Source organism: Salvelinus alpinus, chromosome 1 (assembly GCF_045679555.1).
Source record: "Salvelinus alpinus chromosome 1, SLU_Salpinus.1, whole genome shotgun sequence".
Classification (NCBI taxonomy): Eukaryota; Metazoa; Chordata; class Actinopteri; order Salmoniformes; family Salmonidae; genus Salvelinus; species Salvelinus alpinus.
This window is the reverse complement of record NC_092086.1, coordinates 92,475,688-92,500,839: the sequence shown is the minus strand read 5'-3', so window position 1 is coordinate 92,500,839 and position 25,152 is coordinate 92,475,688. Positions and strand designations below refer to the sequence as shown.

General features: G+C 33.0%; 1 protein-coding gene across 1 annotated transcript in view; it reads left to right on the top strand.

Annotated features, from left to right (window-relative positions):
* The window catches only part of LOC139534624 (bromodomain and WD repeat-containing protein 3-like), a 67,644-nt gene that overhangs the window by 13,860 nt on the left and 28,632 nt on the right, over positions 1-25,152 (top strand). The window lies entirely within an intron of this gene.

Below are 25,152 nucleotides of genomic sequence, written 5' to 3'. Positions count from 1 at the left end.
AGTAGGAGTAAACTGAGAGAGTATTACTAAACTGAGAGAGTATTACTAAACTGAGAGGGCTGAGCGAATATTACTAAACTGAGAGAATATTACTAAACTGAGAGAGTATTACTAAACTGAGAGAATATTTCTCAACCGAGAGAGTATTACTAAACTGAGAGAGTATTACTCAACGGAGAGAATATTACTAAACTGAGAGAATATTACTCAACTGAGAGAGTATTACTAAACTGAGAGAGTGTTACTAAACTGAGAGAATATTACTAAACTGAGAGAGATTTACTCAACTGAGAAAGCTGAGAGAATATTACTCAACTGAGAGAGTATTACTAAACTGAGAGAGTGTTACTAAACTGAGAGAATATTACTAAACTGAGAGAGTATTACGAGACTGAGAGAGTATTACTCAACTGAGAGAGTATTACTAAACTAATAGAGTATTACTCAACGGAGAGATTATTACTCAACTGAGAGAGTATTACTAAACTGAGAGAGTTTTACTAAACTGAGAGAATATTCCTAAATTGAGAGAGTAGTAGTAAACTGAGAGAGTATTACTAAACTGAGAGAGTGTTACTAGACTGAGAGAGTATTACTAAACTGAGAGAATATTACTAAACTGAGAGAGTATTACTAAACTGAGAGAGTGTTACTAAACTGAGAGAATATTACTCAACTGAGAGAGTATTACAAAACTGAGAGAGTTTTACTGAACTGAGAGAGTATTACTAAACTGAGAGAGTGTTACTAAACTGAGAGAGTGTTACTAGACGGAGAGAGTATTACTAAACTGAGAGAGTGTTACTGAACTGAGAGAGTATTACTAAACTGAGAGAGCTGAGAGAGTATTACAAGACTGAGAGAGTATTACTAAACTGAGAGAGTTTTACTAAACTGAGTGAGTATTACTAACCCGAGAGAGTATTAATAAACTGAGAGAATATTACTAAACTGAGAGAATATTACTAAACTGAGAGAATATTACTAAACTGAGAGAGTATTACTAAACTGAGAGAATATTACTAAACTGAGAGAGTATTACTAAACTGAGAGAATATTACTAAACTGAGAGAGTATTACTAAACTGAGAGAGTGTTACTAGATTGAGAGAGTATTACTCAACTGAGAGAGTATTACTAAACTGATAGAATATTTCTCAACGGAGAGAGTGTTACTAAACTGAGAGAATATTACTCAACTGAGAGAGTATTACTAGACGGAGAGAGTATTACTAAACTGAGAGAATATTACTAAACTGAGAGAATATTACTAAACTGAGAGAGTATTACTAAACTGAGAGAGTGTTACTAGACTGAGAGAGTATTACTCAACTGAGAGAGTATTACTAAACTGAGAGAGTATTACTAAACTGAGAGAGTATTACTCAACTGAGAGATTATTACTCAACTGAGAGAGTTTTACTAAACTGAGAGAGTATTACTAAACTGAGAGAGTATTACTAAACTGAGAGAGTATTACTCAACTGAGAGAGTATTACTAAACTGAGTGAATTTTACTAAACTGAGAGAATATTACTAAACTGAGAGAGTATTACTAAACTGAGAGACCTCAGAGATTATTACTAAACTGAGAGAATATTACTAAACTGAGAGAGTAGGAGTAAACTGAGAGAGTATTACTAAACTGAGAGAGTATTACTAAACTGAGAGAATATTACTAAATTGAGAGAGTATTACTAAACTGAGAGAATATTACTAAACTGAGAGAGTATTACTAAACTGAGAGAGTATTACTCAACGGAGAGAATATTACTAAACTGAGAGAGTAGTAGTAAACTGAGAGAGTTTTACTAAACTGAGAGAGTGTTACTAGACTGAGAGAGTATTACTAAACTGAGAGAATATTACTAAACTGAGAGAGTATTACTAAACTGAGAGAGTGTTACTAAACTGAGAGAATATTACTCAACTGAGAGAGTATTACAAAACTGAGAGAGTATTACTCAACTGAGAGTGTATTACTCAACTGAGAGAGTATTACTAAACTGAGAGAGTATTACTAAACTGAGAGAATATTACTAAACTGAGAGAGTATTACTAAACTGAGAGAGTATTACTAAACTGAGAGAGTGTTACTAGACGGAGAGAGTATTACTAAACTGAGAGAGGGTTACTGAACTGAGAGAGTATTACTAAACTGAGAGAGCTGAGAGAATATTACAAAACTGAGAGAGTATTACTAAACTGAGAGAGTTTTACTAAACTGAGAGAGTATTACTAACCCGAGAGAGTATCACTAAACTGAGAGAATATTACTAAACTGAGAGAGTATGACTAACCCGAGAGAGTATTACTAAACTGAGAGAATATTACTAAACTGAGCGAATATTACTAAACTGAGAGAATATTACTAAACTGAGAGAGTATTACTAAACTGAGAGAATATTACTCAACCGAGAGAGTATTACTAAACTGAGAGAGTATTACTCAACGGAGAGAATATTACTAAACTGAGAGAATATTACTAAACTGAGAGAGTATTACTAAACTGAGAGAGTGTTACTAAACTGAGAGAGTATTACTCAACTGAGAGAGTTTTACTAAACTGAGAGAATATTACTCAACTGAGAGAGTATTACCAGACTGAGAGAGTATTACTCAACTGAGAGAGTTTTACTCAACCGAGAGAGTATTACTAAACTGAGAGAGTATTACTAAACTGAGAGAATATTACTCAACTGAGAGATTATTACTAAACTGAGAGAGTGTTACTAAACTGAGAGAATATTACTCAACTGAGAGAGTATTACTAGACGGAGAGAGTATTACTAAACTGAGAGAATATTACTAAACTGAGAGAATATTACTAAACTGAGAGAGTATTACTAAACTGAGAGAGTGTTACTAGATTGAGAGAGTATTACTCAACTGAGAGAGTATTACTAAACTGAGAGAGTATTACTAAACTGAGAGAGTATTACTCAACTGAGAGATTATTACTCAACTGAGAGAGTTTTACTAAACTGAGAGAGTATTACTAAACTGAGAGAGTATTACTAAACTGAGAGAGTATTACTCAACTGAGAGAGTATTACTAAACTGAGTGAATTTTACTAAACTGAGAGAATATTACTAAACTGAGAGAGTATTACTAAACTGAGAGACCTCAGAGATTATTACTAAACTGAGAGAATATTACTAAACTGAGAGAGTAGGAGTAAACTGAGAGAATATTACTAAACTGAGAGAGTATTACTAAACCGAGAGAGCTGAGCGAATATTACTAAACTGAGAGAATATTACTAAACTGAGAGAGTATTACTAAACTGAGAGAATATTACTAAACTGAGAGAGTATTACTAAACTGAAACTGAGAGAGTATTACTCAACGGAGAGAATATTACTAAACTGAGAGAGTATTACTAAACTGAGAGAGTTTTACTAAACTGAGAGAGTGTTACTAAACTGAGAGAGTATTACTAAACTGAGAGAATATTACTAAACTGAGAGAGTATTACTAAACTGAGAGAGTGTTACTAAACTGAGAGAATATTACTCAACTGAGAGAGTATTACAAAACTGAGAGAGTATTACTCAACTGAGAGTGTATTACTCAACTGAGAGAGTGTTACTAAACTGAGAGATTATTACTCAACTGAGAGAGTATTACTAAACTGAGAGAGTGTTACTAAACTGAGAGAGTGTTACTAAACTGAGAGAGTGTTACTAGACGGAGAGAGTATTACTAAACTGAGAGAGTGTTACTGAACTGAGAGAGTATTACTAAACTGAGAGAGCTGAGAGAGTATTACAAGACTGAGAGAGTATTACTAAACTGAGAGAGTTTTACTAAACTGAGTGAGTATTACTAACCCGAGAGAGTATCACTAAACTGAGAGAATATTACTAAACTGAGAGAGCTGAGCGAATATGACTAACCCGAGAGAGTATTACTAAACTGAGAGAATATTACTAAACTGAGCGAATATTACTAAACTGAGAGAATATTACTAAACTGAGAGAGTATTACTAAACTGAGAGAATATTACTCAACCGAGAGAGTATTACTAAACTGAGAGAGTATTACTCAACGGAGAGAATATTACTAAACTGAGAGAATATTACTAAACTGAGAGAGTATTACTAAACTGAGAGAGTGTTACTAAATTGAGAGAGTATTTCTCAACGGAGAGAGTGTTACTAAACTGAGAGAATATTACTCAACTGAGAGAGTATTACCAGACTGAGAGAGTATTACTCAACTGAGAGAGTTTTACTCAACCGAGAGAGTATTACTAAACTGAGAGAGTATTACTAAACTGAGAGAATATTACTCAACTGAGAGATTATTACTAAACTGAGAGAGTGTTACTAAACTGAGAGAATATTACTAAACTGAGAGAGTATTACTCAACTGAGAGAGCTGAGAGAATATTACTAAACTGAGAGAATATTACTAAACTGAGAGAGTATTACTAAACTGAGAGAGTTTTACTAAACTGAGAGAGTATTACTAAACTGAGAGAGTATTACTAAACTGAGAGAGTATTACTAAACTGAGAGAGTTTTACTAAACTGAGAGAGTATTACTCAACTGAGAGAGTATTACTAAACTGAGCGAATATTACTAAACTGAGTAAATATTACTAAACTGAGAGAGTATTACTAAACTGAGAGACCTGAGAGATTATTACTCAACTGAGAGAGTATTACTAAACTGAGAGAGTGTTACTAAACTGAGAGAATATTACTAAACTGAGAGAGTATTACTCAACTGAGAGAGCTGAGAGAATATTACTAAACTGAGAGAATATGACTAAACTGTGAGATTATTACTCAACTGAGAGAGTATTACTCAATTGAGAGAGTTTTACTAAACTGAGAGAATATTCCTAAATTGAGAGAGTAGTAGTAAACTGAGAGAGTATTACTAAACTGAGAGAGTGTTACTAGACTGAGAGAGTATTACTAAACTGAGAGAATATTACTAAACTGAGAGAATATTACTAAACGTATTACTAAACTGAGAGAGTATTACTAAACTGAGACAGTTTAACAAAACTGAGAGAGTGTTACTAGACTGAATGAGTTTTACTAGACTGAGAGAGTATTACTAGACTGAGAGAGTATTACTTAACTGAGAGAGTATTACTAAACTGAGACAGCTGAGAGAATATTACTAAACTGAGAGAGTATTACTAAACTGAGAGAGCTGAGAGAATATTACTAAACTGAGAGAATATTACTAAACTGAGAGAGTATTACTAAACTGAGAGAGTATTACTAAACTGAGACAGTTTAACAAAACTGAGAGAGTGTTACTAGACTGAGAGAGTGCTACTAGACTGAGAGAGTATTACTAGACTGAGAGAGTATTACTTAACTGAGAGAGTATTACTAAACTGAGCGAATATTGCTAAACTGAGAGAATATTACTAAACTGAGAGAGTGTTACTAGACTGCGAGAGTATTACTAGACTGAGAGAGTATTACTTAACTGAGAGAGTATTACTAAACTGAGCGAATATTGCTAAACTAAGAGAATATTACTAAACTGAGAGAGTATTACTAAACTGAGAGAGCTGAAGGAATATTACTAAACTGAGAGAATATTACTAAACTGAGAGAATATTACTAAACTGAGAGAGTATTACTAAACTGAGAGAATATTACTAAACTGAGAGAGCTGAAGGAATATTACTAAACTGAGAGAATATTACTAAACTGAGTATTACTAAACTGAGAGACTATTACTAAACTGAGAGATTATTACTAAACTGAGAGAATATTACTAAACTGAGAGAGTATTACTAAACTGAGAGAGTGTTACTAGACTGAGAGATTATTACTCAACTGAGAGAGTATTACTCAACTGAGAGAGTATTACTAAACTGAGAGAGTTTTACTAAACTGAGAGAGTATTACTAAACTGAGAGAGTATTACTAAACTGAGAGAGTATTACTAAACTGAGAGAGTTTTACTAAACTGAGAGAGTATTACTAAACTGAGAGACCTGAGAGATTATTACTCAACTGAGAGAGTATTACTAAACTGAGAGAGTGTTACTAAACTGAGAGAATATTACTAAACTGAGAGAGTATTACTCAACTGAGAGAGCTGAGAGAATATTACTAAACTGAGAGAGTATTACGAGACTGAGAGAGTATTACTAAACTCAGAGAGTATTACTCAACGGAGAGATTATTACTCAACTGAGAGAGTATTACTAAACTGAGAGAGTTTTACTAAACTGAGAGAATATTCCTAAATTGAGAGAGTAGTAGTAAACTGAGAGAGTATTACTAAACTGAGAGAGTGTTACTAGACAGAGAGAGTATTACTAAACTGAGAGAATATTACTAAACTGAGAGATTATTACTAAACTGAGAGAGCTGAGAGAATATTACTAAACTGAGAGAATATTACTAAACTGAGAGAACATTACTAAACTGAGAGAATATTACTAAACTGAGAGAGTATTACTAAACTGAGAGAATATTACTAAACTGAGAGAATATTACTAAACTGAAAGAGTATTACTAAACTGAGAGAATATTACTAAACTGAGAGAGTATTACTAAACTGAGAGAATATTACTAAACTGAGAGAATATTACTAAACTGAGAGAGTATTACTAAACTGAGAGAGTGTTACTAAACTGATAGAATATTTCTCAATGGAGAGAGTGTTACTAAACTGAGAGAATATTACTCAACTGAGAGAGTATTACTAGACTGAGAGAGTATTACTCAACTGAGAGAGTATTACTAAACTGAGAGAGTATTACTAAACTGAGAGAGTATTACTCAACTGAGAGATTATTACTCAACTGAGAGAGTTTTACTAAACTGAGAGAGTATTACTAAACTGAGAGAGTATTACTCAACTGAGAGAGTATTACTAAACTGAGCGAATATTACTAAACTGAGAGAATATTACTAAACTGAGAGAGTATTACTAAACTGAGAGACCTGAGAGATTATTACTAAACTGAGAGAATATTACTAAACTGAGAGAGTAGGAGTAAACTGAAAGAGTATTACTAAACTGAGAGAGTATTACTAAACTGAGAGGGCTGATCGAATATTACTAAACTGAGAGAATATTACTAAACTGAGAGTATTACTAAACTGAGAGAATATTACTCAACCGAGAGAGTATTACTAAACTGAGAGAGTATTACTCAACGGAGAGAATATTACTAAACTGAGAGAATATTACTCAACTGAGAGAGTATTACTAAACTGAGAGAGTGTTACTAAACTGAGAGAATATTACTAAACTGAGAGAGTATTACTCAACTGAGAGAGCTGAGAGAATATTACTAAACTGAGAGAATTTGACTAAACTGAGAGAGTATTACTGAGACTGAGAGAGTATTACTCAACTGAGAGAGTATTACTAAACTGAGAGAGTATTACTCAACGGAGAGATTATTACTCAACTGAGAGAGTATTACTAAACTGAGAGAGTTTTACTAAACTGAGAGAATATTCCTAAATTGAGAGAGTAGTAATAAACTGAGAGAGTATTACTCAACTGAGAGAGTATTACTAAACTGAGAGAGTATTACTAAACTGAGAGAATATTACTAAACTGAGAGAGTATTACTAAACTGAGAGAGCTGAGAGAATATTACTAAGCTGAGAGAATATTACTAAACTGAGAGAATATTACTAAACTGAGAGAGTATTACTAAACTGAGAGAGTATTACTAAACTGAGAGAGTGTTACTAAACTGAGAGAATATTACTCAACTGAGAGAGTATTACAAAACTGAGAGAGTATTATTCAACTGAGAGAGTATTACTCAACTGGGAGAGTCTTACTTAACTGAGAGATTATTACTCAACTGAGAGAGTATTACTAAACTGAGAAGGTATAACTCAACTGAGAGAGTATTACTAAACTGAGAGAGTATTACTAAACTGAGAGAGTGTTACTAAACTGAGAGAGTGTTACTAGACTGAGAGAGTATTACTAAACTGAGAGAGTGTTACTAAACTGAGAGAGTATTACTAAACTGAGAGAGTATTACAAGACTGAGAGTATTACTAAACTGAGAGAGTTTTACTAAACTGAGAGAGTATTACTAACCCGAGAGAGTATTACTAAACTGAGAGAATATTACTAAACTGAGAGAATATTACTAAACTGAGAGAATATTACTAAACTGAGAGAGCTGAAGGAATATTACTAAACTGAGAGAATATTACTAAACTGAGAGAATATTACTAAACTGAGAGAATATTACTAAACTGAGAGAATATTACGAAACTGAGAGAGTATTACTAAACTGAGAGAATATTACTAAACTGAGAGAATATTACTAAACTGAGAGAATATTACTCAACTGAGAGAGTATTACTAGACTGAGAGAGTATTACTCAACTGAGAGAGTATTACTCAACTGAGAGATTATTACTCAACTGAGAGAGTTTTACTAAACTGAGAGAGTATTACTAAACTGAGAGAGTATTACTAAACTGAGAGAGTATTACTCAACTGAGAGAGTATTACTAAACTGAGCGAATATTACTAAACTGAGAGAATATTACTAAACTGAGAGAGTATTACTAAACTGAGAGACCTGAGAGATTATTACTAAACTGAGAGAATATTACTAAACTGAGAGAGTAGGAGTAAACTGAGAGAGTATTACTAAACTGAGAGAGTATTACTAAACTGAGAGGGCTGAGAGAATATTACTAAACTGAGAGAATATTACTAAACTGAGAGAGTATTACTAAACTGAGAAAATATTACTCAACCGAGAGAGTATTACTAAACTGAGAGAGTATTACTCAACGGAGAGAATATTACTAAACTGAGAGAATATTACTCAACTGAGAGAGTATTACTAAACTGAGAGAGTGTTACTAAACTGAGAGAATATTACTAAACTGAGAGAGTATTACTAAACTGAGAGAGCTGAGAGAATATTACTAAACTGATAGAGTATTACTAAACTGAGAGAGCTGAGAGAATATTACTAAACTGAGAGAATATTACTAAACTGAGAGAGTATTACTAAACTGAGAGAGTATTACTAAACTGAGAGAGTGTTACTAAACTGAGAGAATATTACTCAACTGAGAGAGTATTACAAAACTGAGAGAGTATTACTAAACTGAGAGAGTATTACTCAACTGGGAGAGTATTACGAGACTGAGAGAGTATTACTCAACTGAGAGAGTATTACTAAACTAATAGAGTATTACTCAACGGAGAGATTATTACTCAACTGAGAGAGTGTTACTAAACTGAGAGAATATTACTCAACTGAGAGAGTATTACAAAACTGAGAGAGTATTACTAAACTGAGAGAGTATTAATAAACTGAGAGAGTATTACTAAACTGAGAGAGTATTACTAAACTGAGAGAATATTACTAAACTGAGAGAGTATTACTAAACTGAGAGAGTGTTACTAAACTGAGAGAATATTACTACAAAACTGAGAGAGTATTACTGAACTGAGAGAGTATTACTAAACTGAGAGAGTATTACTAAACTGAGAGAGTGTTACTAGACGGAGAGAGTATTACTAAACTGAGAGAGTGTTACTGAACTGAGAGAGTATTACTAAACTGAGAGAGCTGAGAGAGTATTACAAGACTGAGAGAGTATTACTAAACTGAGAGAGTTTTACTAAACTGAGAGAGTATTACTAACCTGAGAGAGTATTACTAAACTGAGAGAATATTACTAAACTGAGAGAATATTACTAAACTGAGAGAATATTACTAAACTGAGAGAGTATTACTAAACTGAGAGAATATTACTAAACTGAGAGAGTATTACTAAACTGAGAGAATATTACTAAACTGAGAGAGTATTACTAAACTGAGAGAGTGTTACTAGATTGAGAGAGTATTACTCAACTGAGAGAGTATTACTAAACTGATAGAATATTTCTCAACGGAGAGAGTGTTACTAAACTGAGAGAATATTACTCAACTGAGAGAGTATTACTAGACTGAGAGAGTATTACTCAACTGAGAGAGTATTACTAAACTGAGAGAGTATTACTAAACTGAGAGAGTATTACTCAACTGATAGATTATTACTCAACTGAAGGAGAGTATTACTAGACGGAGAGAGTATTACTCAACTGAGAGAGTATTACTAAACTGAGAGAGTATTACTAAACTGAGAGAGTATTACTCAACTGAGAGATTATTACTCAACTGAGTGAGTTTTACTAAACTGAGAGAGTATTACTAAACTGAGTGAATTTTACTAAACTGAGAGAATATTACTAAACTGAGAGAGTATTACTAAACTGAGAGACCTCAGAGATTATTACTAAACTGAGAGAATATTACTAAACTGAGAGAGTAGGAGTAAACAGAGAGAGTATTACTAAACTGAGAGAGTATTACTAAACCGAGAGAGCTGAGCGAATATTACTAAACTGAGAGAATATTACTAAACTGAGAGAGTATTACTAAACTGAGAGAGTATTACTAAACTGAGAGAGTATTACTAAACTGAGAGAGTATTACTAAACTGAGAGAATATTACTAAACTGAGAGAATATTTCTAAACTGAGAGAGTTTTACTAAACTGAGAGAATATTCCTAAATTGAGAGAGTAGTAGTAAACTGAGAGAGTTTTACTAAACTGAGAGAGTGTTACTAGACTGAGAGAGTATTACTAAACTGAGAGAATATTACTAAACTGAGAGAGTATTACTAAACTGAGAGAGTGTTACTAAACTGAGAGAATATTACTCAACTGAGAGAGTATTACAAAACTGAGAGAGTATTACTCAACTGAGAGTGTATTACTCAACTGAGAGAGTGTTACTAAACTGAGAGATTATTACTCAACTGAGAGTGTATTACTAAACTGAGAGAGTATTACTAAACTGAGAGAGTGTTACTAAACTGAGAGAGTGTTACTAGACGGAGAGAGTATTACTAAACTGAGAGAGTATTACTAAACTGAGAGAGTATTACTAAACTGAGAGAGCTGAGAGAGTATTACTAAACTGAGAGAATATTACTAAACTGAGAGAGTTTTACTAAACTGAGTGAGTATTACTAACCCGAGAGAGTATCACTAAACTGAGAGAATATTACTAAACTGAGAGAGCTGAGAGAATATGACTAACCCGAGAGAGTATTACTAAACTGAGAGAATATTACTAAACTGAGAGAATATTACTAAACTGAGAGAATATTACTAAACTGAGAGAGTATTACTAAACTGAGAGAATATTACTCAACCGAGAGAGTATTACTAAACTGAGAGAGTATTACTCAACGGAGAGAATATTACTAAACTGAGAGAATATTACTAAACTGAGAGAGTATTACTAAACTGAGAGAGTGTTACTAAACTGAGAGAATATTACTCAACTGAGAGAGTATTACTAAACTGAGAGAGTGTTACTAAACTGAGAGAATATTACTAAACTGAGAGAATATTACTAAACTGAGAGAGTATTACTCAACTGAGAGAGCTGAGAGAATATGACTAACCCGAGAGAGTATTACTAAACGGAGAGAATATTACTAAACTGATAGAATATTTCTCAACGGAGAGAGTTTTACTCAACCGAGAGAGTATTACTAAACTGAGAGAGTATTACTAAACTGAGAGAATACTACTCAACTGAGAGATTATTACTAAACTGAGAGAGTGTTACTAAACTGAGAGAATATTACTAAACTGAGAGAGTATTACTCAACTGAGAGAGCTGAGAGAATATTACTAAACTGAGAGAATATGACTAAACTGAGAGATTATTACTCAACTGAGAGAGTATTACTAAACTGAGAGAGTTTTACTAAACTGAGAGAATATTTCTAAATTGAGAGAGTAGTAGTAAACTGAGAGAGTATTACTCAACTGAGAGAGTGTTACTAGACTGAGAGAGTATTACTAAACTGAGAGAATATTACTAAACTGAGAGAATATTACTAAACTGAGAGAGTATTACTAAACTGAGAGAGTATTACTAAACTGAGAGAGTATTACTAAACTGAGAGAGTGTTACTAAACTGAGAGAGTATTACTAGACTGAGAGAGTATTACTAAACTGAGAGAGTATTACTAAGCTGAGAGAATATTACTAAACTGAGAGAGTATTACTAAACTGAGAGAGCTGAGAGAATATTACTAAACTGAGAGAATGAGAGAGTATTACTAAACTGAGAGAGTATTACTAAACTGAGACAGTTTAACAAAACTGAGAGAGTGTTACTAGACTGAGTATTACTAAACTGAGCGAATATTACTAAACTGAGAGAATATTACTAAACTGAGAGAGTATTACTAAACTGAGAGACCTGAGAGAGTATTACTAAACTGAGAGAATATTACTAAACTGAGAGAGTATTACTAAACTGAGAGAGTATTACTAGACTGAGAGAGTATTACTCAACTGAGAGAGTATTACTAAACTGAGAGAATATTACTAAACTGAGAAAATATTACTAAACTGAGAGAGTATTACTAAACTGAGAGACCTGAGAGATTATTACTAAACTGAGAGAATATTACTAAACTGAGAGAATATTACTAAACTTATTACTAAACTGAGAGAGTATTACTAAACTGAGACAGTTTAACAAAACTGAGAGAGTGTTACTAGACTGAGAGAGTGTTACTAGACTGAGAGAGTATTACTAGACTGAGAGAGTATTACTTAACTGAGAGAGTATTACTAAACTGAGAGAGTTTTACTAAACTGAGTGAGTATTACTAACCCGAGAGAGTATTACTAAACTGAGAGAATATTACTAAACTGAGAGAATATTACTAAACTGAGAGAATATTACTAAACTGAGAGAGTATTACTAAACTGAGAGAGTATTACTAAACTGAGAGAGTATTACTAAACTGAGAGAATATTACTAAACTGAGAGAATATTACGAAACTGAGAGAATATTACGAAACTGAGAGAATATTACTAAACTGAGAGAGTATTACTAAACTGAGAGAATATTACTAAACTGAGAGAGTATTACTAAACTGAGAGAGTATTACTCAACTGAGAGAGTATTACTCAACTGAGAGATTATTACTCAACTGAGAGAGTTTTACTAAACTGAGAGAGTATTACTAAACTGAGAGAGTATTACTAAACTGAGAGAGTATTACTCAACTGAGAGAGTATTACTAAACTGAGCGAATATTACTAAACTGAGAGAATATTACTAAACTGAGAGAGTATTACTAAACTGAGAGACCTGAGAGATTATTACTAAACTGAGAGAATATTACTAAACTGAGAGAGTAGGAGTAAACTGAGAGAGTATTACTAAACTGAGAGAGTATTACTAAACTGAGAGGGCTGAGCGAATATTAGCTAAACTGAGAGAGTATTACTAAACTGAGAGAATATTACTCAACCGAGAGAGTATTACTAAACTGAGAGAGTATTACTCAACGGAGAGAATATTACTAAACTGAGAGAATATTACTCAACTGAGAGAGTATTACAAAACTGAGAGAGTGTTACTAAACTGAGAGAATATTACTAAACTGAGAGAGATTTACTCAACTGAGAGAGCTGAGAGAATATTACTAAACTGAGAGAATATGACTAAACTGAGAGAGTATTACGAGACTGAGAGAGTATTACTAAACTGAGAGAGTATTACTAAACTAATAGAGTATTACTCAACGGAGAGATTATTACTCAACTGAGAGAGTGTTACTAAACTTAGAGAATATTACTAAACTGAGAGAGTATTACTAAACTGAGAGAGTGTTACTAAACTGAGAGAATATTACTCAACTGAGAGAGTGTTACTAGACTGAGAGAGTATTACTAAACTGAGAGAATATTACTAAACTGAGAGAGTATTACTAAACTGAGAGAGTGTTACTAAACTGAGAGAATATTACTCAACTGAGAGAGTATTACAAAACTGAGAGAGTATTACTGAACTGAGAGAGTATTACTAAACTGAGAGAGTGTTACTAAACTGAGAGAGTGTTACTAGACGGAGAGAGTATTACTAAACTGAGAGAGTGTTACTGAACTGAGAGAGTATTACTAAACTGAGAGAGCTGAGAGAGTATTACAAGACTGAGAGAGTATTACTAAACTGAGAGAGTTTTACTAAACTGAGTGAGTATTACTAACCCGAGAGAGTATTAATAAACTGAGAGAATATTACTAAACTGAGAGAATATTACTAAACTGAGAGAATATTACTAAACTGAGAGAGTATTACTAAACTGAGAGAATATTACTAAACTGAGAGAGTATTACTAAACTGAGAGAATATTACTAAACTGAGAGAGTATTACTAAACTGAGAGAGTGTTACTAGATTGAGAGAGTATTACTCAACTGAGAGAGTATTACTAAACTGATAGAATATTTCTCAACGGAGAGAGTGTTACTAAACTGAGAGAATATTACTCAACTGAGAGAGTATTACTAGACGGAGAGAGTATTACTCAACTGAGAGAGTATTACTAAACTGAGAGAGTATTACTAAACTGAGAGAGTATTACTCAACTGAGAGATTATTACTCAACTGAGAGAGTATTACTAGACGGAGAGAGTATTACTCAACTGAGAGAGTATTACTAAACTGAGAGAGTATTACTAAACTGAGAGAGTATTACTCAACTGAGAGATTATTACTCAACTGAGTGAGTTTTACTAAACTGAGAGAGTATTACTAACCTGAGTGAATTTTACTAAACTGAGAGAATATTACTAAACTGAGAGAGTATTACTAAACTGAGAGACCTCAGAGATTATTACTAAACTGAGAGAATATTACTAAACTGAGAGAGTAGGAGTAAACAGAGAGAGTATTACTAAACTGAGAGAGTATTACTAAACCGAGAGAGCTGAGCGAATATTACTAAACTGAGAGAATATTACTAAACTGAGAGAGTATTACTAAACTGAGAGAATATTACTAAACTGAGAGAGTATTACTAAACTGAGAGAGTATTACTCAATGGAGAGAATATTACTAAACTGAGAGAATATTTCTAAACTGAGAGAGTTTTACTAAACTGAGAGAATATTCCTAAATTGAGAGAGTAGTAGTAAACTGAGAGAGTTTTACTAAACTGAGAGAGTGTTACTAGACTGAGAGAGTATTACTAAACTGAGAGAATATTACTAAACTGAGAGAGTATTACTAAACTGAGAGAGTGTTACTAAACTGAGAGAATATTACTCAACTGAGAGAGTATTACAAAACTGAGAGAGTATTACTCAACTGAGAGTGTATTACTCAACTGAGAGAGTGTTACTAAACTGAGAGATTATTACTCAACTGAGAGAGTATTACTAAACTGAGAGAGTATTACTAAACTGAGAGAGTGTTACTAAACTGAGAGAGTGTTACTAGACGGAGAGAGTATTACTAAACTGAGAGTGTGTTACTGAACTGAGAGAGTATTACTAAACTGAGAGAGCTGAGAGAGTATTACAAGACTGAGAGAGTATTACTAAACTGAGAGAGTTTTACTAAACTGAGTGAGTATTACTAACCCGAGAGAGTATCACTAAACTGAGAGAATATTACTAAACTGAGAGAGCTGAGAGAATATGACTAACCCGAGAGAGTATTACTAAACTGAGAGAATATTACTAAACTGAGCGAATATTACTAAACTGAGAGAATATTACTAAACTGAGAGAGTATTACTAAACTGAGAGAATATTACTCAACCGAGAGAGTATTACTAAACTGAGAGAGTATTACTCAACGGAGAGAATATTACTAAACTGAGAGAATATTACTAAACTGAGAGAGTATTACTAAACTGAGAGAGTATTACTAAACTGAGAGAATATTACTCAACTGAGAGAGTATTACTAAACTGAGAGAGTGTTACTAAACTGAGAGAATATTACTAAACTGAGAGAATATTACTAAACTGAGAGAGTATTACTCAACTGAGAGAGCTGAGAGAATATGACTAACCCGAGAGAGTATTACTAAACGGAGAGAATATTACTAAACTGATAGAATATTTCTCAACGGAGAGAGTTTTACTCAACCGAGAGAGTATTACTAAACTGAGAGAGTATTACTAAACTGAGAGAATACTACTCAACTGAGAGATTATTACTAAACTGAGAGAGTATTACTAAACTGAGAGAATATTACTAAACTGAGAGAGTATTACTAAACTGAGAGAATATTACTAAACTGAGAGAGTATTACTAAACTGAGAGATTATTACTCAACTGAGAGAGTATTACTAAACTGAGAGAGTATTACTAAACTGAGAGAATATTTCTAAACTGAGAGAGTATTACTAAACTGAGAGAGTATTACCCAACTGAGAGAGTATTACTAAACTGAGAGAGTATTACTAAACTGAGAGAATATTACTAAACTGAGAGAATATTACTAAACTTATTACTAAACTGAGAGAGTATTACTAAACTGAGACAGTTTAACAAAACTGAGAGAGTGTTACTAGACTGAATGAGTGTTACTAGACTGAGAGAGTATTACTAGACTGAGAGAGTATTACTTAACTGAGAGAGTATTACTAAACTGAGACAGCTGAGAGAATATTACTAAACTGAGAGAGTATTACTAAACTGAGAGAGCTGAGAGAATATTACTAAACTGAGAGAATATTACTAAACTGAGAGAGTATTACTAAACTGAGAGACCTGAGAGATTATTACTAAACTGAGAGAATATTACTAAACTGAGAGAGTAGGAGTAAACTGAAAGAGTATTACTAAACTGAGAGAGTATTACTAAACTGAGAGGGCTGATCGAATATTACTAAACTGAGAGAATATTACTAAACTGAGAGTATTACTAAACTGAGAGAATATTACTCAACCGAGAGAGTATTACTAAACTGAGAGAGTATTACTCAACGGAGAGAATATTACTAAACTGAGAGAATATTACTCAACTGAGAGAGTATTACTAAACTGAGAGAGTGTTACTAAACTGAGAGAATATTACTAAACTGAGAGAGTATTACTCAACTGAGAGAGCTGAGAGAATATTACTAAACTGAGAGAATTTGACTAAACTGAGAGAGTATTACGAGACTGAGAGAGTATTACTCAACTGAGAGAGTATTACTAAACTGAGAGAGTATTACTCAACGGAGAGATTATTACTCAACTGAGAGAGTATTACTAAACTGAGAGAGTTTTACTAAACTGAGAGAATATTCTTAAATTGAGAGAGTAGTAATAAACTGAGAGAGTATTACTAAACTGAGAGAGTGTTACTAGACTGAGAGAGTATTACTAAACTGAGAGAATATTACTAAACTGAGAGAGTATTACTAAACTGAGAGAGCTGAGAGAATATTACTAAGCTGAGAGAATATTACTAAACTGAGAGAATATTACTAAACTGAGAGAGTATTACTAAACTGAGAGAGTATTACTAAACTGAGAGAGTGTTACTAAACTGAGAGAATATTACTCAACTGAGAGAGTATTACAAAACTGAGAGAGTATTATTCAACTGAGAGAGTATTACTCAACTGGGAGAGTCTTACTTAACTGAGAGATTATTACTCAACTGAGAGAGTATTACTAAACTGAGAAGGTATAACTCAACTGAGAGAGTATTACTAAACTGAGAGAGTATTACTAAACTGAGAGAGTGTTACTAAACTGAGAGAGTGTTACTAGACTGAGAGAGTATTACTAAACTGAGAGAGTGTTACTAAACTGAGAGAGTATTACTAAACTGAGAGAGTATTACAAGACTGAGAGTATTACTAAACTGAGAGAGTTTTACTAAACTGAGTGAGTATTACTAACCCGAGAGAGTATTACTAAACTGAGAGAATATTACTAAACTGAGAGAATATTACTAAACTGAGAGAATATTACTAAACTGAGAGAGCTGAAGGAATATTAATAAACTGAGAGAATATTACTAAACTGAGAGAATATTACTAAACTGAGAGAGTATTACTAAACTGAGAGAATATTACGAAACTGAGAGAGTATTACTAAACTGAGAGAGTATTACTAAACTGAGAGAATATTACTAAACTGAGAGAGTATTTACTAAACTGAGAGAGTATTACTCAACTGAGAGAGTATTACTCAACTGAGAGATTATTACTCAACTGAGAGAGTTTTACTAAACTGAGAGAGTATTACTAAACTGAGAGAGTATTACTAAACTGAGAGAGTATTACTCAACTGAGAGAGTATTACTAAACTGAGCGAATATTACTAAACTGAGAGAATATTACTAAACTGAGAGAGTATTACTAAACTGAGAGACCTGAGAGATTATTACTAAACTGAGAGAATATTACTAAACTGAGAGAGTAGGAGTAAACTGAGAGAGTATTACTAAACTGAGAGAGTATTACTAAACTGAGAGGGCTGAGCGAATATTACTAAACTGAGAGAGTATTACTAAACTGAGAGAATATTACTCAACCGAGAGAGTATTACTAAACTGAGAGAGTATTACTCAACGGAGAGAATATTACTAAACTGAGAGAATATTACTCAACTGAGAGAGTATTACTAAACTGAGAGAGTGTTACTAAACTGAGAGAATATTACTAAACTGAGAGAGTATTACTAAACTGAGAGAGCTGAGAGAATATTACTAAACTGATAGAGTATTACTAAACTGAGAGAGCTGAGAGAATATTACTAAACTGAGAGAATATTACTAAACTGAGAGAGTATTACTAAACTGAGAGAGTATTACTAAACTGAGAGAGTGTTACTAAACTGAGAGAATATTACTCAACTGAGAGAGTATTACAAAACTGAGAGAGTATTACTAAACTGAGAGAGTATTACTCAACTGGGAGAGTATTACGAGACTGAGAGAGTATTACTCAACTGAGAGAGTATTACTAAACTAATAGAGTATTACTCAACGGAGAGATTATTACTCAACTGAGAGAGTGTTACTAAACTGAGAGAATATTACTCAACTGAGAGAGTATTACAAAACTGAGAGAGTAGTAGTAAACTGAGAGAGTATTAATAAACTGAGAGAGTGTTACTAGACTGAGAGAGTATTACTAAACTGAGAGAATATTACTAAACTGAGAGAGTATTACTAAACTGAGAGAGTGTTACTAAACTGAGAGAATATTACTCAACTGAGAGAGTATTACAAAACTGAGAGAGTATTACTGAACTGAGAGAGTATTACTAAACTGAGAGAGTGTTACTAAACTGAGAGAGTGTTACTAGACGGAGAGAGTATTACTAAACTGAGAGAGTGTTACTGAACTGAGAGAGTATTACTAAACTGAGAGAGCTGAGAGAGTATTACAAGACTGAGAGAGTATTACTAAACTGAGAGAGTTTTACTAAACTGAGTGAGTATTACTAACCCGAGAGAGTATTAATAAACTGAGAGAATATTACTAAACTGAGAGAATATTACTAAACTGAGAGAATATTACTAAACTGAGAGAGTATTACTAAACTGAGAGAATATTACTAAACTGAGAGAGTATTACTAAACTGAGAGAATATTACTAAACTGAGAGAGTATTACTAAACTGAGAGAGTGTTACTAGATTGAGAGAGTATTACTCAACTGAGAGAGTATTACTAAACTGATAGAATATTTCTCAACGGAGAGAGTGTTACTAAACTGAGAGAATATTACTCAACTGAGAGAGTATTACTAGACGGAGAGAGTATTACTCAAATGAGAGAGTATTACTAAACTGAGAGAGTATTACTAAACTGAGAGAGTATTACTCAACTGATAGATTATTACTCAACTGAAGGAGAGTATTACTAGACGGAGAGAGTATTACTCAACTGAGAGAGTATTACTAAACTGAGAGAGTATTACTAAACTGAGAGAGTATTACTCAACTGAGAGATTATTACTCAACTGAGTGAGTTTTACTAAACTGAGAGAGTATTACTAAACTGAGTGAATTTTACTAAACTGAGAGAATATTACTAAACTGAGAGAGTATTACTAAACTGAGAGACCTCAGAGATTATTACTAAACTGAGAGAATATTACTAAACTGAGAGAGTAGGAGTAAACAGAGAGAGTATTACTAAACTGAGAGAGTATTACTAAACCGAGAGAGCTGAGCGAATATTACTAAACTGAGAGAATATTACTAAACTGAGAGAGTATTACTAAACTGAGAGAATATTACTAAACTGAGAGAGTATTACTAAACTGAGAGAGTATTACTCAATGGAGAGAATATTACTAAACTGAGAGAATATTTCTAAACTGAGAGAGTTTTACTAAACTGAGAGAATATTCCTAAATTGAGAGAGTAGTAGTAAACTGAGAGAGTTTTACTAAACTGAGAGAGTGTTACTAGACTGAGAGAGTATTACTAAACTGAGAGAATATTACTAAACTGAGAGAGTATTACTAAACTGAGAGAGTGTTACTAAACTGAGAGAATATTACTCAACTGAGAGAGTATTACAAAACTGAGAGAGTATTACTCAACTGAGAGTGTATTACTCAACTGAGAGAGTGTTACTAAACTGAGAGATTATTACTCAACTGAGAGTGTATTACTAAACTGAGAGAGTATTACTAAACTGAGAGAGTGTTACTAAACTGAGAGAGTGTTACTAGACGGAGAGAGTATTACTAAACTGAGAGAGTGTTACTGAACTGAGAGAGTATTACTAAACTGAGAGAGCTGAGAGAGTATTACAAGACTGAGAGAGTATTACTAAACTGAGAGAGTTTTACTAAACTGAGTGAGTATTACTAACCCGAGAGAGTATCACTAACTGAGAGAATATTACTAAACTGAGAGAGCTGAGAGAATATGACTAACCCGAGAGAGTATTACTAAACTGAGAGAATATTACTAAACTGAGCGAATATTACTAAACTGAGAGAATATTACTAAACTGAGAGAGTATTACTAAACTGAGAGAATATTACTCAACCGAGAGAGTATTACTAAACTGAGAGAGTATTACTCAACGGAGAGAATATTACTAAACTGAGAGAATATTACTAAACTGAGAGAGTATTACTAAACTGAGAGAGTGTTACTAAACTGAGAGAATATTACTCAACTGAGAGAGTATTACTAAACTGAGAGAGTGTTACTAAACTGAGAGAATATTACTAAACTGAGAGAGTATTACTCAACTGAGAGAGCTGAGAGAATATGACTAACCCGAGAGAGTATTACTAAACGGAGAGAATATTACTAAACTGATAGAATATTTCTCAACGGAGAGAGTTTTACTCAACCGAGAGAGTATTACTAAACTGAGAGAGTATTACTAAACTGAGAGAATATTACTCAACTGAGAGATTATTACTAAACTGAGAGAGTGTTACTAAACTGAGAGAATATTACTAAACTGAGAGAGTATTACTCAACTGAGAGAGCTGAGAGAATATTACTAAACTGAGAGAATATGACTAAACTGAGAGATTATTACTCAACTGAGAGAGTATTACTCAACTGAGAGAGTATTACTAAACTGAGAGAATATTTCTAAATTGAGAGAGTAGTAGTAAACTGAGAGAGTATTACTCAACTGAGAGAGTGTTACTAGACTGAGAGAGTATTACTAAACTGAGAGAATATTACTAAACTGAGAGAATATTACTAAACTTATTACTAAACTGAGAGAGTATTACTAAACTGAGACAGTTTAACAAAACTGAGAGAGTGTTACTAGACTGAATGAATGAGTGTTACTAGACTGAGAGAGTATTACTAGACTGAGAGAGTATTACTTAACTGAGAGAGTATTACTAAACTGAGACAGCTGAGAGAATATTACTAAACTGAGAGAGTATTACTAAACTGAGAGAGCTGAGAGAATATTACTAAACTGAGAGAATATTACTAAACTGAGAGAGTATTACTAAACTGAGAGAGTATTACTAAACTGAGACAGTTTAACAAAACTGAGAGAGTGTTACTAGACTGAGTATTACTAAACTGAGCGAATATTACTAAACTGAGAGAATATTACTAAACTGAGAGAGTATTACTAAACTGAGAGACCTGAGAGAGTATTACTAAACTGAGAGAATATTACTAAACTGAGAGAGTATTACTAAACTGAGAGAGTATTACTAGACTGAGAGAGTATTACTCAACTGAGAGAGTATTACTAAACTGAGAGAATATTACTAAACTGAGAAAATATTACTAAACTGAGAGAGTATTACTAAACTGAGAGAGTATTACTAAACTGAGAGAATATTACTAAACTGAGAGAATATTACTAAACTTATTACTAAACTGAGAGAGTATTACTAAACTGAGACAGTTTAACAAAACTGAGAGAGTGTTACTAGACTGAATGAGTGTTACTAGACTGAGAGAGTATTACTAGACTGAGAGAGTATTACTTAACTGAGAGAGTATTACTAAACTGAGAGAGTTTTACTAAACTGAGTGAGTATTACTAACCCGAGAGAGTATTACTAAACTGAGAGAATATTACTAAACTGAGAGAATATTACTAAACTGAGAGAATATTACTAAACTGAGAGAGCTGAAGGAATATTACTAAACTGAGAGAATATTACTAAACTGAGAGAATATTACTAAACTGAGAGAGTATTACTAAACTGAGAGAATATTACGAAACTGAGAGAATATTACTAAACTGATAGAATATTTCTCAATGGAGAGAGTGTTACTAAACTGAGAGAATATTACTAAACTGAGAGAGTATTACTAAACTGAGAGAGTATTACTAAACTGAGAGAGTATTACTCAACTGAGAGATTATTACTCAACTGAGAGAGTTTTACTAAACTGAGAGAGTATTACTAAACTGAGAGAGTATTACTAAACTGAGAGAGTATTACTCAACTGAGAGAGTATTACTAAACTGAGCGAATATTACTAAACTGAGAGAATATTACTAAACTGAGAGAATATTACTAAACTGAGAGAGCTGAGAGAATATTACTAAACTGAGAGAATATTACTAAACTGAGAGAGTAGGAGTAAACTGAGAGAGTATTACTAAACTGAGAGAGTATTACTAAACTGAGAGGGCTGAGCGAATATTACTAAACTGAGAGAGTATTACTAAACTGAGAGAATATTACTCAACCGAGAGAGTATTACTAAACTGAGAGAGTATTACTCAACGGAGAGAATATTACTAAACTGAGAGAATATTACTCAACTGAGAGAGTATTACAAAACTGAGAGAGTGTTACTAAACTGAGAGAATATTACTAAACTGAGAGAGATTTACTCAACTGAGAGAGCTGAGAGAATATGACTAAACTGAGAGAATATGACTAAACTGAGAGAGTATTACGAGACTGAGAGAGTATTACTAAACTGAGAGAGTATTACTAAACTGAGAGAGTATTACTAAACTGAGAGAGTATTACTCAACTGAGAGAGTGTTACTAAACTTAGAGAATATTACTAAACTGAGAGAGTATTACTAAACTGAGAGAGTGTTACTAAACTGAGAGAATATTACTCAACTGAGAGAGTGTTACTAGACTGAGAGAGTATTACTAAACTGAGAGAATATTACTAAACTGAGAGAGTATTACTAAACTGAGAGAGTGTTACTAAACTGAGAGAATATTACTCAACTGAGAGAGTATTACAAAACTGAGAGAGTATTACTGAACTGAGAGAGTATTACTAAACTGAGAGAGTGTTACTAAACTGAGAGAGTGTTACTAGACGGAGAGAGTATTACTAAACTGAGAGAGTGTTACTGAACTGAGAGAGTATTACTAAACTGAGAGAGCTGAGAGAGTATTACAAGACTGAGAGAGTATTACTAAACTGAGAGAGTTTTACTAAACTGAGTGAGTATTACTAACCCGAGAGAGTATTAATAAACTGAGAGAATATTACTAAACTGAGAGAATATTACTAAACTGAGAGAATATTACTAAACTGAGAGAGTATTACTAAACTGAGAGAATATTACTAAACTGAGAGAGTATTACTAAACTGAGAGAATATTACTAAACTGAGAGAGTATTACTAAACTGAGAGAGTGTTACTAGATTGAGAGAGTATTACTCAACTGAGAGAGTATTACTAAACTGATAGAATATTTCTCAACGGAGAGAGTGTTACTAAACTGAGAGAATATTACTCAACTGAGAGAGTATTACTAGACGGAGAGAGTATTACTCAACTGAGAGAGTATTACTAAACTGAGAGAGTATTACTAAACTGAGAGAGTATTACTCAACTGAGAGATTATTACTCAACTGAGAGAGTATTACTAGACGGAGAGAGTATTACTCAACTGAGAGAGTATTACTAAACTGAGAGAGTATTACTAAACTGAGAGAGTATTACTCAACTGAGAGATTATTACTCAACTGAGTGAGTTTTACTAAACTGAGAGAGTATTACTAACCTGAGTGAATTTTACTAAACTGAGAGAATATTACTAAACTGAGAGAGTATTACTAAACTGAGAGACCTCAGAGATTATTACTAAACTGAGAGAATATTACTAAACTGAGAGAGTAGGAGTAAACAGAGAGAGTATTACTAAACTGAGAGAGTATTACTAAACCGAGAGAGCTGAGCGAATATTACTAAACTGAGAGAATATTACTAAACTGAGAGAGTATTACTAAACTGAGAGAATATTACTAAACTGAGAGAGTATTACTAAACTGAGAGAGTATTACTCAATGGAGAGAATATTACTAAACTGAGAGAATATTTCTAAACTGAGAGAGTTTTACTAAACTGAGAGAATATTCCTAAATTGAGAGAGTAGTAGTAAACTGAGAGAGTTTTACTAAACTGAGAGAGTGTTACTAGACTGAGAGAGTATTACTAAACTGAGAGAATATTACTAAACTGAGAGAGTATTACTAAACTGAGAGAGTGTTACTAAACTGAGAGAATATTACTCAACTGAGAGAGTATTACAAAACTGAGAGAGTATTACTCAACTGAGAGTGTATTACTCAACTGAGAGAGTGTTACTAAACTGAGAGATTATTACTCAACTGAGAGAGTATTACTAAACTGAGAGAGTATTACTAAACTGAGAGAGTGTTACTAAACTGAGAGAGTGTTACTAGACGGAGAGAGTATTACTAAACTGAGAGTGTGTTACTGAACTGAGAGAGTATTACTAAACTGAGAGAGCTGAGAGAGTATTACAAGACTGAGAGAGTATTACTAAACTGAGAGAGTTTTACTAAACTGAGTGAGTATTACTAACCCGAGAGAGTATCACTAACTGAGAGAATATTACTAAACTGAGAGAGCTGAGAGAATATGACTAACCCGA